Genomic DNA, 15,734 nt, shown 5'->3' on the forward strand with positions numbered 1-15,734 from the left:
GCTCCTGTATCTTTAACAGTTGTATTGAAAAGGGAATTTCAGCAGGTGTCATTTGTATATATGGGGAATCTGGTGAAATTTCCTCTTCATCACATCAATTAAAGCTGCAAGTGCCTTGCCCTCTTTTAAATCTGGTCACTCTAGTATAGCTCCTGCAGCTTTAACTGGTGTGAGGAAGAGGGAATATCACCAGGTTCTCCATGTATACAGATGACAACTGCTGAAATTCCCTTTTCTATGCAAAGATACAGGAGCCCTGTCCTCCTTTTCATATGGTCACCCAAGGACCAGGGCGCCAACATAGTTGTCCTGTCAACATTTGCAGAGACAGAGTGAGAGAGAGAGAGAGAGAGAGAGAGAGAGGAGTAAAAGACCTTAGGAAGAAGAAGAGGTTGTTGTACAGGTTCTGCCAATCAGGATCCATACCTATGAGAAACGCTTTGGTGAAAATGTCCTCCCAATTTTCTGCTCACAAACAGGGTGGAGAATTTTGAGAGGCCATTTGCATACAGCTCTAGTTTATACTTGGATACATCCTCCTTGACTCTGGTGAGTGAGATTTTAAGACAGACAAACACCTGATAACTTTGCACAGAGTGCAAGATAATGCTTAGTAAGGTTTGGAACCTAAGATGGAATGAAATCTTAAATTCCAAAGCTGCTAGGGTGACCATGTGTCCTTTTCTTCTTCTTTTTTTACAGAGAACAGTCCTCTATTCTAAAGGTATCTTCTATTTAAAGGGCTGTCCAATCCAAGTCTGGTTCAAAGAGAAAGAACCATAAGAAGAAAGAGCAGCAGGAGCTTTGAAATTGCCCATCCAAGTTAGCACCAGGGCAGCAGACTAAAGAGGCAGGCACACAGGTCACCTGGGCCGGATCTACACTACTGCTTTAAAGCGCTTTATAACAGGGTTGACAATAGTATATGGAGTGTGTTCTGGGTCCCAACAGTTGTCTATTTAAATTATAACAATTCTAATTTTGTATATATACATATAAATTAGCATATGCAAATATTACATAAATTGGTATCCTCCTTTGCCCTCTTTCATTTTTTTATGCATTTCCTCTTTTTTTGGCAATTCGTAAGTGATCACCCTAAAGACTTCCTTCATATTTTGTGGCTTGCAAAACATCCAACTTGGAATCAAAATAATAAAATTTTACTTAATTTTTTAATAAAAAAATTCACACCAACTGCCTTCGAATATGTTGGATGTTTGGTCTGTTTATTGTTGTATGTTGAATTATAATTTGTTTGTTTCATTCAGGCACTCAGGATCTGGGTACAATCAGCGCATGAGGAGAAGCATCCCCACACCTCTTCCTTGCTGTGTTTGTCACCCTCAACTCATTTGTTGCCTGTATCCCCGAAAACTCTCCACTTGATTGACAATCCTGACTTTACACAGTTCTGAATCACATTGCAAACCTCCATAGATACAGCAGGTGCTCCTCTTCAGACCATCGGCCTACACAAATAGAGGGTGACTGATATGGCAACAGAGAGGGCAGGGATAGAGCTCTCCCTCTCCTCACGTGTTAATTGTACCCAGACCCTGAACCCCACAATAGGGGTTGGGTGACACTGATATCTTATTTTCCTTGGAATGAAACATTGCACAAAATGCTTCTGAGAAAATTCGCCAGGCTTTTTGAAATCACTTTCAGCTTCCCTCAGCATTTCTCTACATGTTTTGTTTCAGGTGAAATCCATAACAATCTAGGGATCCATGGAACCCGTCTAAGAAGTTTCACTAGTCTTCTCAGATCTCTTTTGGCTTCCCTCTGAGTTTCTCAGCTTTTTCTTGAGGATGAACCCCCAACTTCACTTTTCATTTCCTTTTTGGCAAATCTGCAGTGCAACTCTACTGGCCAAAAATATCCCAGGTTTGGAATCTCCAGTTTTAAAAAAAGGATCAGGTATAGGGCTGTACTGAGTGACAAGGAGCCTTTCTTATCTGTTTCACCTGCTTTGAAATTGGCTTTGGGGTGGTATAGTTTAGGGATGAGATGAAATTCTGTCTTTAATCTGAGAGTCCTATTCTGAGGCACTTTCTTTGAATTTTCAAAATGGCTGCCTCCCTTCCCACTCGGGATTACCGTTATAATAAAAAGCAGTAGAATATATATAGGAAAATACACAGTGTTTCAGAGTAGATAGATCATTCTTCCATCACTGACTACCATCTGACCCAGTTAGCCCATGTCTTGTGCTGATTCCATGCCTGTTTCCCAACATGCTGCCATCTCCCATGATCTCAACTGCTATCCATAGTTGTTTGAGGGGGACTGTGGAGGACATAGGTCTGAAGTCCAACCCTAATGACCCCAGTGCTCACTGGCAATGCTAGGCCCTGATCCTGCAGGTGTTTGGTTCAGCCTATGGTAGGGTGACCATATGAAAAGGAGGACAGGGCTCCTGTATCTTTAACAGTTGTATTGAAAAGGGAATTTCACGAGGTGTCATTTGTATGCATGCAGCACCTGGTCAAATTCCCTCTTCATCACAACAGTTAAAGCTGCAGGAGCTATACTAGAGTGACCAGATGCAAAAGAGGGCAGGGCTCCTTTTCATATGGTCACTCTAGCCAATGATCCAATCCTATGAGAGCAGGACAGGAGAGGCAAGTTAATAGTTATAGTTGGTGATTCCCTTTATAATAGGTTTCACCTATGAATCTGACTACTAACAAACTGTCCTTGAAAAGAGAAGGTGCAGGGCTCCCTTGGTCTGGCGGCATGTGTAGCATCATCCCTTCTGTACATTTTCTCTCCTCCCCTTTGCTTGGCAGTGCTTGGCCCTTCTAACAATTTCTCACTGCCGCTGAGGTCTTGTTGAAGTTACGTTGACATAAGAGCAGATAATCGCGGTGACACCAGCCTTCGAGGTCGCCAAAGGACAAAGCTACCGTTTGTTTGCCTTCACACATTGCGGCTCTTTATTCCAGAGCTCCGTGGTGGCCCGTAAAAACCCCAAGTAATTGCACAGCCGGAGTTTGAATGGGGCGGCGAATGAAAGCAATTTTTGTTCTCATGTGTTGGTAAACTGATGATATGGATGGCGATTTGTTGGCTTAAGAGACCAAAATGATCTAAATTAGCTTAGAAAATCAGTACAGCTTTGTTGGCTCTCAGGCAAAGGAAAACAAGAATGTTGGATAACCCTTTCTGGCTCCATAATAACAAACCAGGCAGTCAACATCTCCATCAGCTGACCGCAGAATTGCAACTGCTGGTGCATGGTGTGCATTTCCCCCCCTGAAAAGCATCTAATCCCCTGATGAGATGAAATTTGCATTGTGTTATGTCAGGAGCAGGCAAACGTTTGGGGCCCATGAGCCCGTTTGACATTTTGAAAAATGTCCCAGGAACCACCACAAATGGTACATTGCAATGATACATTGTTCCTTGTTGTAATGTAAAGTATTCTGGGGTGGTTTGGTCTGGAATGGACAATGTAGTCCCGTTTGCTTTACAAAAGATCTGCTTCTAGCAGGTGAAAAGACCTAGAACTGGTTTGTTGATATGGATGGAGAAAATTGCCTGCAATGTTGGACTTTCCTTGGGAATATGGCTGCACAGATTGTCATGATGACAGTCCTTGGCCAGTCTATACTTTGGCCAGGAATCAACAGGCTGCTATAACAGTGGCAGCAGGGCTGGCTTCAGATGTGAGCAGGCCCTCAGTGAAGTGCCCTCTGGTGGACCCCTTCCAATATCACTGGGCCTCCGGTTGCAGGCCTACCTGGCAGGGGCTAATTTAATTTCTCACAATACTCCAATGTAGTGTCACTGCATGGCATTTTGAGAAATTAAAATGGTTGAACACAGATCCAGCAGCCCAGCCTGAGGTGCCCAGGCAGGTGTCACCTCTGGTATTGCTTGCCTGGGGTTTTGGGGCCCCAACATTTGCCTGAGGGGGCTGGGGGCTGATGCTTAAGGGTGGCGGCGTGTGTGTGAGATTTCTGGTCCAAAGTCTGGCTGATTCTGCTGTAGGCCACCATTGTATGCAGTTATCATCATATGCAATTTCATACCCCATACATTTTATGAAGTGTTCATGCAGTATACACATACCAAGAAGTGCACACACACAGTGAGATTCACATGCTTATTATCACACGTAATATTCTACACAAAATGGTAATGCAGACTTCAAAACGCTGTCCACGTAGGAACTTCAGAATGTAGAATTTTGGAAGGTTTGGTGAGCATCTTCCTCCATTTTCTTCCAATAGGATATTTTAGCGCCTTTGATATCTTACATATTTTAGTGCCGTTGTATCAAATTGGGAAGCATTTGACCTTTCCCAGTCGACAGAACCGCTTCATTAATTCATTTCTGTTCAAACACCATTGGGATGGCATGGCTTATCTGACCCCGTAAGATAAAACCTTCCACAAACACAAATGGCAAAACAAACACAGGAGCTTATCTTTTTCTCTGAAGCTTGAAAATACTAGTTCATGGAACTTTGCCTTTTGACAAAAGATCTACAGGTGGGGTCATCCAGAGGGGAGAAAACCTGGCTCTCCCAGTACCAACAAAACACATGCCAAATCATGCTAGAAGGGAGACATAAAAATGAAACATATAAAATGATATCATAATAAACAAATAATATAATCAATGAATTAGAACAGAAGAAAAAACTTTAAAATTACATTTGAAATCACTAATTTTCTTTTTTAAAAAAACTGTCCACCTAAAACAAGGAGCCAGTCTTACCTCTCCAAGGAAGGAGTTCTACAGTCAGGAACCATTCTAGAAATATTTTATACAAATACCCACCCACCCCTTTGAATATCACTATCCTTTGTAGTAAAAACAACAACAACATCACACCTTGGAATCCTCATAGTTTTGAATGTTGCATAATGTGGGGATATTAATGTGTACAATGGAGGAAAGATGTGATCATTCTACATCAGACATTACAAAGGAGTGCAGAGTATGGGAATTTTTTAATGTATTTATTTACAATATTTATATACCGCTCCCCATTGAAAATTTCGGAGTGGTGTACAAGATAAAATAAAATTAAAACAGAATAAAACAATATAAAATAGATTTTAGAAGATGCAAAATGTACAGTAAACTGTGGCTGGTCATTAAGGAAAGGCCTGGAATAATGATGTTTTCAGGAGGTGCCGAAAGGAATACAAAGTTGGCGCCTGCCTGACCTCCAGAGGCAGGGAATTCCATAGGAGGGGGGCCACCACACTGAAGGCTCTTCCCCTGGTGGACTCCAATTGGACAATAGGTCTATGTGGAACCACCAGGAGCATGCCCTCAGATGACCTCAGTGACTGGGCAGGTTGGTAGGGGAGAAGGCGCTCTCTCAGGTATCCTGGTCCCAAGTTGTTTAGGGCTTTGTACACAAGTACAAGAACCTTAAACGTGGCCCAGTAGCGAAAAGGCAGCCAGCGAAAAGGCAGCATTTCCCTCAGCAGAGGAGTTACATGCTGGAAAGGGGCAGCTCCAGACAACAGCCGAGCTGCAGCATTCTGCACTAGCTCCAGCTTCCGGAACAGCTTTAAGGGCAGCCCCACATAGAGCGCATTGCAGTAATCCAATCTTGAGGTTACCAATGCCTGTACCACCATGGCCAAGCTATCCCTGTCCAGGAGAGGCCGTAGCTGGCGAACCAGCCGAAGCTGGTGAAAGGCACTCTGAGCTGCCGTGGCCACTTGAGCCTCCTGCTACAGAGATGGATCTAAGAGTACCCCCAATGCGAATCATTTGTGCTTCCTGTTTATGCTGCATTGTGTAACGTCTGCAATTATTTAGGACTGGTGAGACCTTAACAATGGGAAAGGGGTCAGGCAGCTATATTGCATGCTCCTGCCCCTGACTTGCTCCTCTTTTTATGTATGTAGATATGGGTCAAAACAGACATTACCTTGGATCTGTCCAGCAGGTGTACCTCCCCACCCCATTTTTACTCTAGATTAGGTACAGGGGCACAGATCCAAATCTTAAAAGTCCTCCACCCACTAGGGTGATGCACATTGGGATTACTTTACACGTGTGCATCATTTTACACTTGAACTACATTGAACTGCATTTGCCATTTAGATGCCCATATTCCCAGTTGGGAGAGACCCTTTTGCAGCTCTTCCCAATTCCTTTTTGTTTAACCACTCTAAATAATTTGGCATCATTGGCAAATTTGGCCACTTCATTGCTTACTCCTAATTCCAGATCATTTATGAACAAGTTGAAAAGAATTGGTCCCAATACAGATCCTGGTGGGACCCCACTATTTACTTCCCTCCATCAGGAGAATTTACCATTTATTCTTACTCTCTGCTTTCTGTTCTTTAACCAGTTACTGATCATAAAAGGCCTTCTCTTCAGATTGTCCTGAGCAGTGGCAGTGGCAAATTAGGTGGTCATTTCAGCAGTAATCGTGAGTGGGTCATGGGGTGAGTGTGTCGAATAACACCTTGGGTGACCAGAGGTAGCCTGTGGACTGTGGGTTGTGCACCTGCTTTTGACAATAGTGAGCCTATGAGCATCATCACATGGGGGGGGGGAATCGTGTTTCCTTACCATCACTTCTCCACTCCCACATCTGTCCCTCATTACTTCCTCTTTTGCCTGGAGGGGAAAGAGAGAGTAAACAAAGACCATGTGGCCCATTCAGGGGCCATTTTTACTGTGCTACTTTTCCTGCACTCAGCAGGAGATCATAGCAAATTGAAGTTTTGTTTTTTTAAAAAAGCCAGATTAAAGGGGGGTCTATTTTGTAACGGAAAAACAAGTGGAAGGTGCGGATGGCACGCAGGAGGCAGACGACAGCATCTAAAGGATGCATGCACATCTGAAAGTGGACCGTAGTGAGCGTGCGATAAAATGCTCATCTGGTGAACCTCCCTGTTCCTTCCCCCCCCTTAAATTTTTATTGTGAATATCAATAAACAAAACAGAAAATACATCGTGAAAACTGGGGGGGGGGAACCATAGATTGTGTATATAGAATTATCATCATTTCCATTGTATGAACTGTTAAAAAAAGGAGAGAGAAATTATACAAAGGTTTCAAGAAAAGCAGACCAAGGGCCTTACTAGACGAGGCCTTAGCGCGCCTTCTGACCCGGTTTCCCTGCTGTGCGTCCAGATGACGCACAGGGGAATCCGGAGGCAGGCCACGCTGAGGCCTCCTTCAACGAGACATAAGTGAATGCGCTTATGGCACGCTTTTTCCCCAGCTCCGGCCTCAGGCAAGAGCTGGGGAACGTCTAGCGACTTCCACGGCTTTTCGCGGCTCCTCGCTTACTCGTGAGTAGCTGCGAAAAGCAGCGGACCTGCCTGGCACAGCACTCATAGGAGCGCTGTGCCCATCGGCGGGGGGGGGGGGGGGAAGAGAGGGGAGGGCGAAGGATGGCAGGGTGGGTGGCACGGGGGAGGGCGGGGGAGATCGCGCCGCCCGAGCAAGCAGCCGAGCGGCGCTTGCCCGGCGGGCAATGCCTGGCATTTGCCAGGCATTGCCCGGGCAAGCGCCACTCGGCTGCTTACTCGGGTGGCGAGATCTCACCCGCCCTCCCCCGTGCCACCCACCCTGCCATCCTTCGGCCCCCACCTTTTTTTAAAAAAAGTAAAAAAAAACCTTACCTTGTCCGCCGTCTTTGGGCCACACGTGGCCCCTTTAAACAAAAACAAAAAATGGCGGACGACGCAGGGCTTGCGTCCTCCCTGCGACTCCGCCGTCTGGAAGCCCGGGGGAGGCGCGCTAACGTTAGCGCGCCTCGGCCCCGCCTCCCTGCCGGCGTAAGCCGGCAGGTCTATTAAGGCCCCAAGTATCTGTATATTTATCCACTTGCAAGTTGCGTCTATATAACACTTGTTCAAAAGTTGATAATGTTATTAGGTCCTCGATCAATTGCATTTTAGGATGTGTAAATTTCTCCTTCCAACGTGATAATATAAGGCTTTTGGCTCTGAAGATCCATCTGTGCTGACCATGCGTTAATTTCCAAGAAACCAGTAGGTAATTTAGGAGGACATGCACATTCTTCCATATTATAGATTGTTTCACTACAAAGTTCATCCTTATTATAGGATGAACCTCCCTGTTCCTATGAAGGAACCTCCCTGTTCCTATGTTTCTTATTTATCTGATACTCCATGTTTCGATACTCTCCCTGCCAACTGCCTAGAGAGCTTCGGCTATTAGGTGGTATAGAAATGCAATAAATAAATAAAGCTGTGGGTGCTGATGATGCCAGATCGTGTCAACCTCAACTTATTGGTCCATTTTTTAAATCTCCCCTCCCTGCAAATTTGGGGGGGGGGAACCCTCCGAGCATTTGTAGCTGCAGTTGAGTTGCAGGATAATTTCACGAGTGGCCATGTGAGCACCGGCTGTCTTGTCACTGTGCATGTTACAATCTGAATTGTGGCAAGGAAGCTCAGCAGGCAGATGACACATTACGTTCTGGAGTTAAAGAAAACCACCGTGTAATGAAGACCATGCTTTCCAACAGAGGTGGCCAATTTTGCATTCACATCAGTCATTCCCTCCTCCAGGCAGTGGTTGAGGAACCAGAAGTACGAAGTCAGACGCCGTAATGATGTTGGCGCTATCTCACATCGCGGGGGGGAGGGAGTCACAGTTGTCGGGCTCATGACTTCAGGCACAGCTGGGGTGGGGGGATTGCGAACGAATCCGAACGAAGATGCAACCATTCTGGAAGGGGGAAGTTGGGAACATTAGTACTGGGACAAAACTGAAAAAGGTCGTGATGGCAGTGACAGCAGGAGTAGAGCCTGCGGAGTTCATGGCAGAGCAGTCACTTTCCAGAACTTTCCATTAGGCTTATAACTAATCATCTTCTACTGCAATAAATTAACAACTAAACTAGCTTAGACCTGTTCTTTTTTTTTCTCCACGCCTCGGTGCTCTCTGTGTGCCCATTAAAACCACACTTCTTTTTCATCACCTCCACCTCTTTTCTGTATAAATATTTATTAAAAGGGAAAACTTCTGCTAAAGTGAAAAAAGGGTAAAGATAAATAGGAGGTGCCTTTGCTGTTAGGAGGTTCTGGAATGTTCTTTCCTTAATGGTGAGGTTGCATAATGTTAAGGAAACAAGACTCATAATGAGATAGGGCATGAAAAATGGGATCTGCTGGCAGTGAGTGGGGAGGGGAGTTGCCAACTTTTTTTCAGGCTGAACTTCTGTGCCTCTATCTGTATTTGGCAAGCAGAAATTTGAAAGCAGAAGTTTTCCCCATCACTATATATTTGAACTCTGGGAAAACTCTCATCCACTGATTTTTTGCTTGGGACACAGCTATGACACGTGGGCGCCTTCTGGGAAAAGTGTTGGCAACCTTAGAATGGACCTTAAAACCTTAAAACACGGCCTCTGCTAGTAGAAATGTTATTCACTGCTCTGGTCGGGGAAACTACTGGTTTGAGCTCTCCCACTGCACTGCAGTGCAAGAATATGGTGTTTTTAGCATGGATCAGAGGGCACAAAATGCCAATAGGACCCCATCTGATCCTACAAAGCATCTGATTGTTTCCTGGCACAAGACAGTGGTCTGGATCAACCGCTGGTTGCCTTCCTGCTCTCCAGGGGTAGCTTCATTTCATTTTCACAAAGGAAAATCTGAAATCTGCTAGCACAGCCTCCCAAGGCACATTTATTCATTTGCTATAGAACAAACGGGACCTGCAGGGCCGGCGCTACCATTAGGCCAACTAGGCAGCCGCCTAGGGCGCAGACCTCAGAGGGGCGCAGTACTGCCCTTCAAGGGTCACAGTTTTATACAAATTAGCTGTTTTAAGAAAAAAACATAATAAAAGGAAAATATAATAGTTCAGAAACTCTTGAACAGCTGAATCGAAGTTGGCAATTTTAGGGTGGTGGTGCAAGTAGCTCGCCTTGCCTAGGGCACAAAATAGTCTGGCACCGGCCCTGGGGACCTGCAACAAAAAAGTTGCAGTTCAGGGTGCCATCCTTCCAGAATACTGTATTCCCTCCACTCCTGCTCCACTCGTTTGCAATTCTTTTCCTCCGCCTCCGCCTTCGCCTCCCCCAACCCAACCCCAGCCAGTATTCTGTGCCGAGTCAATATGCTCGGTCCTCATTGGTCTGTTTGGGAGGTGTTTTTCCCACCACAGGGGATTCTTTTCCCTAAAGGTTTTTTTCCACTCCAGGTTCCTCCAAGCTTTGTATCAACTCCCTCTTGTGCAACGGTGGGGCTGATTTGGCTACGTAAAGATCCACACCTGGAGAATGAGTTTGCTATTAGTGTGCCCTAGTGCTGGGCTGAAGTTTTCAGCCCATTCCTTGTTTCTTTTTCTTTTGATGTTTGGGGCATGGGGCAAAAATGGCTCTTCCCCCCTGCCCCCCCAATGAATGGATTAACCTTCAGAGAGCAGAATCTTAATCTTCAAGGGAGGAGGGAGCGATACGCTTAAAGATGTGGTGGCCAAGGTTGATCTTTTTTATTTTACTGGGGAGGGGGGAATGGCATTCCCTTTTAATACCCCATAGGACTGATGCTACATCATGTTTTATTTCCCAGTAGCAGTTGTGGCTCCCAGGTTGCCTACACAGGATATCCAGGGGAGAATGAGGAAAAAAGAGCAGACTACACATCACCATCTTCACGGCAGTTTGTCTCTTCACTGAACTTCAGAACATAAGAAGAATACTGTTCTATCTAGGGATGTGCTCCGCTCCGATTAGGAGCGTAGAAGCAGTAGCGGATTGGCCTGCTCCGCCTTACCCAGAGGCGGAGTAGGAGCGGACCGCGGACCCCCTAGAAGCAAGGCGAAGAGAAGCGACCATTTTTCGGAGCTCCGAGTTCAGGCGGAGCGCTCCGGTCGCCATCTTGAAAACATTTCGCCATAGGATTGCATTGCGGCAAATAATCGCGCATAACTACGTTGTTTTTGAAGCTATCGTTCTGGAAATTCTTGTGCACAGAGAGTCGTGGATGGGGGTCATTTTGAGACCACTCTCACCTCTCTGCGTGCTGTGGTTCACGTGCAATATTTTTTTAAAAATCGGGTCAACCGCGGGGCTCAAACTGCGTTTCGGCTTTTCGCCCATAGGATTGCATTGAGGGAAAGAATCGGGGATAACTGGGGGGGGGTTTAAGCTATCGTTCTGAAAATTCTTGTGCACAGAGAGTCGTGGATGGGGGTCATTTTGAGACCACTCTCAACTTTCTGCGTGCTGTGGTTCACGTGCAATATTTTTTTAAAAATCGGGTCAACCGCGGGGCTCCGTTTCGGCTTTTCGCCCATAGGATTGCATTGAGGGAAAGAATCGGGGATAACTGGGGGGGGGTTTAAGCTATCGTTCTGAAAATTCTTGTGCACAGAGAGTCGTGGATGGGGGTCATTTTGAGACCACTCTCAACTTTCTGCGTGCTGTGGTTCACGTGCAATATTTTTTTAAAAATCGGGGTTTGGGTTTTTTTTATTTTTTTTTTTTTATTTTTTTGGAAGCGATGACAGGCACATTCAACTCCCAATCCTGATGAGAATTGATCTCCTCAGAAAGCATCCTCCTCCAATCCCAGCGTTGGAGGGGGGACTAAGGCAGACCCACCCTGAGAACTTTCTGTTTTGTGTCTCTTTGTGGGTTGGCGTTCGTGGAGGGAACACTTACTTAGCTAGTGCTCCTGCTTTGGAGATAGATTAATTTAATATAGGTTTAGTTTGGCGCGTGTGTGTGTTTGTTTGCTTCTTTCTGACTTGTAGCTTAGTTTGCCCTGTGTTTTCCCCTTACTTTGATTTAATATAAACTTTATTTTTGAATTTTGGAGTGTGTGGTTGGGTTGGTTGCCCCCCCCTTCCCTGTATTAAAGCCTGACTGTTCTGCTTTTGTGAAAGCTTTCTTTTGAAAGCATACACACAGTTTTTGTCCCATTTCCCTACATTTATATTCTTAAACATATTTTATTATATTCTTTCACATAGTCCATTAGTATATATTCTCATACATATTATATTAGTATTCATATTTTGTTCTTCTTATAGTAGTGGTTGGTTCTTTTCCCCCCTCCCCTCTCTTAAATCCTGATTGTGTTTCCTTCTATCTTCTATATACCAAATATACCAAAAAAATTGGATTCTCTTTTTCTTCTCTGTGTAACTTCGACGGAGTGGGCTGCTTTTGTCAAGTTCAACAGGCAGCCACAGATTGAGCATTTTGGGGAAAGCATACGCACACCATTTCCCTATTCTTAAACATATTATTATTATATTCTTTGACATAGTCTTAGTAGTCTATTAGTATACATTCTCATACATATTATAGTAGTGGTTGGTTCTTTTCCCCCCTCCCCTCTCTTAAATCCTGATTGTGTTTCCTTCTATCTTCTATATACCAAATATACCAAAAAAATTGGATTCTCTTTTTCTTCTCTGTGTAACTTCGACGGAGTGGGCTGCTTTTGTCAAGTTCAACAGGCAGCCACAGATTGAGCATTTTGGGGAAAGCATACGCACACCATTTCCCTATTCTTAAACATATTATATTATATTCTTTGACATAGTCTTAGTAGTCTATTAGTATACATTCTCATACATATTAGTAGTAGTAGTATTCATATTTTGTTCTTGTTATAGTAGTGGTTGTCCCATTTCTTGTCCCATTTCCCTACATTTATTAGTAATATTCTTAAACATATTATTATATTCTTGTAGATATTCTTAGTAGTAGATATATATATATATATTAGTATATTCTCATACATATTAGTAGTAGTATATTTTATTGTTCTTGTCCCATTTCCCTACATTTAAACATATTATATCTTCTTATACATATTCTTAGTAGTACCTTATACATAGTATTAGTAGTATTAATATTTTGTTAGTCATCATGAAAAGAGGAAGCAGGCGTGCTGAAAGCAGCAAGGCTCAGTCTGCCAGCAGTAAGCAGGCTTCCTCTCCTCCTGTGAAACTCAAACGGGCAACTCCTTGGCTGACTGCTCCAAAACAGAAGCAGGACAAGCAGCAGGCAGAGCCACTCTCTTCTGCAACTTGTGCCCGGCGTTCTCTTTTTGAGGGTGGGAATGGGAAAAGTGCCCGTTTGCAAGAGGCACGTGGCAGCAGTGCCATTAGAGGAGGAGGAGTATCCCCAACTCCTTCATTCTCCTTTCAGCCCACGAGCCCGATGATGGACCTAGACGAGGTCCTCAGCACAGTGGAGGGGGGGGAGGAGGAGGAGGAGGCGGTGGGCCTCCAGGATGTGGGGGCTGAGGAGGAGCAGCAGCAGGCCGAGGCTCTCTCCCCAGTCTCATCCCACACCCCTGTTTCTGTGGCAACACCAGAGAGCTCAGGCGGGCAATTGGTGGTGTCACCACGGAAACGAAAGACAAGCATCGTGTGGGACCACTTTGAGTTGGGAGCGGATCCCCGCTTTGCTGTCTGTCGCCACTGCAAACTCAGCCTAAGCAGGGGTTCATCGACAGGGCATTATGGAACCAGCAGCATGAAGATGCATCTTAAGAGGCAGCACCAGTCGGTCTTGCTGGGGAAAGAGGCGGGCAAGGCGACTGGTTCCAGGGGAAAGCCGAAGGCGGCGGCTGCTGCTGCTGCTGCTGCTGCTGCTGCTGCTGGCACTTCCAGTCTCAGCTCTCCATCTCCCATCCCCACAAGGGTTAGGCAGGCAACCCTGCCGGAAATGGGGTGGGGGAAGTATGGAACCACAAGATGGCGTTTTCCAACGCCCTCCCAGATCACCACGTCAATCGGTGAGATGGTGGCGTTGGACGACCAGCCATTCAGCCTCGTCGACAACGCAGGCTTCAAGAGGCTGATGGCGCTTGTGGTGCCATACTACAAGCTGCCGTGTCGCACCACCCTGAGCAGGCGGGTGGTGCCTTCCCTGTACCGTTCCTGCAGGGAGTTAGTGCTGGGTCGTCTGTGCCAGGCAGAGGCACGGATGGTGCACTTCACCTCGGACATTTGGTCCAGCGAGGGCGGAGTGCACGCTTACCTGTCCCTGACGGCACACTGGTGGGCAGCCGTGGGGCAGGAAGGATCCAGCACTACAGGGACTGGCAAGGAGGGCTACTGCTGGGCCCTCCTCCACACGCAAGTGATGGACCAGTCCCACACGGCAGGGGAGATTACGGAGGCCATGAACCGCATGGTGGATGGGTGGCTAGCTGGGCAGAAGGTCACCCGCGGTTACATGGTCACGGACGGGGGAGCCAACATGGTGAAGGCGGTGCGCGACGGCGGATTCGAGGGCGTCCGCTGCATCGCGCACGTCTTGAACCTGGTGGTGAGGGATGGCCTTGGGATGGGCAGCAGCAAGCCCAACCTCGGTCCCCTGTCCGGGATCCGTAACCTCCTGGAGAGCTGCAGAAAGGTGGCAGGCCATTTCCACCACAGCGTCAAGGGCAGTCGCTTGCTGCGGGAGAAGCAGGAGGAGTTGAATCTCCCGCAGCACAGGCTAGTGCAGGATGTGGTGACACGCTGGAACTCCACCTACCTGATGCTGGAGCGGATGGTGGAGCAACAGCGTGCCATCCACGACTTGTTCAGGGTCAGGGACATGGGCGTCCACCACCTGGGCAAGCAGCAGTGGGACGCCATGTCCCAGCTGGTGGCGGTCCTCAAGCCGTTCCTGAACGCCACCGAGACCCTGAGCAAAAGCTCTGCCCTCCTCAGCCAGGTGATCCCTGTATGCAGGCATCTCCAGAAACAGATGGGCGACTTTCTGGAGTACAGGGATCCCGTCACCGGCAGGCGCTTCGAGCCCGAGGTCCGCGAAGCGGTGACTAGGCTGAGGGACGGCGTGACGCGGAGGCTGGAGCCCATCCAAACCGACAGGGTCCACATGTTGGCAGCCATGTGCGACCCTCGTGTGAAGGATGGGCTTTGTGGGCCAAATAGCAGGCAGCACTGGGTGGAAACGCTGGTGGGCGAAGTGCGGGCGGCATGGGCCAAGAGGGTGGGGCAGAGTGAGGCAGAGGAGCAGGCCACCCCTCCCCGCAGCAGCACCAGCAGCACCAGCAGCAGCCTCACCTGCATCCCTCCCAGCAGCAGCACAGGCGAGGGGTATTGGGAAGAGGCTCTGCACACCGTGTTTGGGCAGAGACCCTCCCCAGCCACCAGCCAGGATGACGCTGCAACCACCGTGCAGCGTTACCTGTCAGAGCCCATCGAGGACTCCTCCATGGACCCCCTGGCCTACTGGTCATCCCGTTTTCAGATTTGGCCGGACCTGGCGCGGGTGGCCATGGATCGACTCAGCTGCCCACCCACCAGTGTTCCAAGCGAGAGGGTGTTCTCTATGGCGGGCGACATAGTGACCCCTCACCGCTCTCGCTTGGAGCCGGACTTGGTGGAGCAGCTGGTCTTTCTGAAGGGCAATCTCCCCCTGCTGGGATACCCCACCCTCAAGCCCTCGTGGGAGTGACAGGCAGGCTCCCTTTAATTCCACCCCTCCTTGGGTTGGCAGGCACACTACAGTTCAGGCAGGCTGGTTTTTTCTCTGTAGGCACTAGGCAGAGTTTGTCACCGTGCGTGTGTGTGACTGACTGTGAGGGCAAAGCACCGCACTTGAGTTCATTTCATTTCTGTGGCGTCCGGTACAGCTTAGTCAACTCATCCGGATAGTTTTCCACCCAGTTCCAAAAGACTCCATTTATTTATTTATTTATTTATTTATTTATTTAATTAATTACATTTATATACCGCCCCACAGCCAAAGCTCTCTGGGCGGTTTACAACCGTTTGTCCATG

Source organism: Elgaria multicarinata, chromosome 6 (genome assembly GCF_023053635.1).
Source record: "Elgaria multicarinata webbii isolate HBS135686 ecotype San Diego chromosome 6, rElgMul1.1.pri, whole genome shotgun sequence".
In the NCBI taxonomy this organism is placed as follows: Eukaryota; Metazoa; Chordata; class Lepidosauria; order Squamata; family Anguidae; genus Elgaria; species Elgaria multicarinata.